Source organism: Rhinolophus hipposideros (assembly GCF_964194185.1).
Source record: "Rhinolophus hipposideros genome assembly, chromosome: 7".
NCBI classification, from domain to species: domain Eukaryota; kingdom Metazoa; phylum Chordata; class Mammalia; order Chiroptera; family Rhinolophidae; genus Rhinolophus; species Rhinolophus hipposideros.
Genome location: NC_138053.1, coordinates 6,723,405 through 6,725,587, shown reverse-complemented (window position 1 = coordinate 6,725,587; position 2,183 = coordinate 6,723,405).

The following is a 2,183-nucleotide window of genomic DNA, read 5'->3' as shown; positions in this document are numbered from 1 at the left end:
TATGTAATGCTTGTCTTTATTTTTGAGTTCATTTTAGCTACTTGTGAAATTGACAGTTTGAGATTGGGGGGCAGCATCCATATTTAGTAGAGTGTACTGTAATTTAAGTGAAAATCATCTTGCTTTTGGAAGTTACAGGATCAGCGAAATTAATATCTTAAAAGAGCTGGTGATGATTAGAAATAGGGTGCCAGTTTTCTCCCCTCTCCCGTTTCCTAAAAATGTGATTTTCTAACAAAGAAACCTTAACTAGGGTGTGGCTAGAGCTTTTGGTTGAGTAAGGAACTTTTTTCCCAATGTGCAAGAAATCAAGTATTTGCATAATGTGCACCTGCTTTCTTTTGACTGCTTCTTTTTGGAAGAAATTCTGGGTCCTCTTCCTGATAGTGATGGATGCTACTCCCTGGCAGATCGTATGCTTTGGGAGGCACTGCTATTCAGTTTGGTGGTTTTATGACTGGGTGAAGTGCAGAGGTCTGAGCTGTTTGGAGGCCTGGCTGAGGGGGAGGGTGGTACTAGAGGACCTAGCAACTTGAAGGTGAGATCCATGACTGCTGCTTGCTCTGGAGAAATAAGGTGGGAGGAGTGGGTACTGTTCCTACAGTGCTTAAGTGGCTATTTACTTCCTCTGCTCCCCAGGCGAGAGCACAGAAGAGACTTGGTGTTGTCTTTATGGGGGAGAATCCCTGAGACTGAAAACCCTCTGCCCTAAGTTGAGGAGTTAGGACTTGGTCTCCTGGAGGGATTTCTTCACACTGATGGCCAGAGGCTTAAAATCCGACTCTATGAGGCTTCTTTCCAAAAAGGTCCTTTTGGATGGCATCTGTGATGGGCCTGTGGAATGTTCAGGCTCTCAGAGGGTCAGGTGGGTTTCCCAGGAATTCAGAGATTTCTTAGAGTTGAAACTCCTGTGTAGCTGTCTCCTTGCCTCCCCTGCAGAGGTTGCTGTAACTTTGCAGTGGTTGCTTCTCACAAGCATCTGTCCCTTGGTGGGTAACATTTCTGTAATATTAAGTATCACAGAAAACATGTTAGTATCTGCATTCCATCCATAAGTAACTGAATTAAGAGAGTAGTCTTTCCCCAAATAAAGAGGGTCATTTTTATAAACTTTTGTATCAACTGTGTGGATGTTCCAGGTAGTGGATGCCTGATTTCTCTGCTATTTTTCAGCTGGCTTCAGAGAAATAAATTTTGATGAAGTCCCAGATGAGGCCCTTTTTATAAGGGACTTCGCTTTCTAAAAATGTTCTTACCTCGGAAGCCATTTATCAGAGGCCAGATTGTTTCTCCAGGTCATAGAAAAGGAAAAGTTTCCACAGCAGAATTCTAGAAGCCTGGGTTTCCCATCATGGCTCAATTGCCTTGTTTCTTCAGGGAGCAGAGGCAGAAAGGGGGAAGGGGTCAGGAGGTGGGCTTTGGGGTGGAGGAGAGAGGTGTTGGAATTGTTACATAGTATCCACTTTTAATTTGACCTGATTTCTGAGGAATAATCTGGTGTTCTCAGTGAAGGAGATTACTTGGTAGAGATTAAGTCTAGAACAAGAACTAATTCAACTCATCAGGCCACTCGGGTTTGAGACTTGGAATAGCATCCTGTGCGGAGTGATGAGACGGCGCTCTGCGGCCTCGGGATTCTTGTGCCTGTTTGTTTCTTAAACAGCCTTATAATCAGCTCTTCATGAGTTGTACTTTAAATACTCTCTTGTTGTCTTTCCTCAGTCCTTCTCTAATTCCAAATGGCTGCTGAGGCCATGCGCAGTCATTGCCCTGTGACACTGTGCCACTCTGGAATGTCAGCCATCTGACAGGGCTCGTGTCAGCCGTGGGGCTTCATCTAGTGGAGAAGGGGGCAGGCAGCCCGTTTCCAGCCATTCCTTGCTGTCTGTCCAATGGGACTTCTCACCAAAGCTCTTTCAGAGAAGTCAGGAGGGGAGACAGATGGGGTGTCACATCCTGGACTTTCTAAAGGACCTTTGCACAGGACAGCAGTCCATGGTGTGTTGCACAGGTGACTATTGTCCAGTCTGCCTTACCTTCCCCAGACTGGGTTTGCCAGGCGTCTGGGATGATGAATCTGCCCACCTATCCCAGCGGAGGGAGACTGTACAGAGGGCAGGTTCCTTGGCTCCTTGAGCTTAAAGGAGCGGCGGGCCTGGGCCTGGTCACGTGTATCCTTTTTT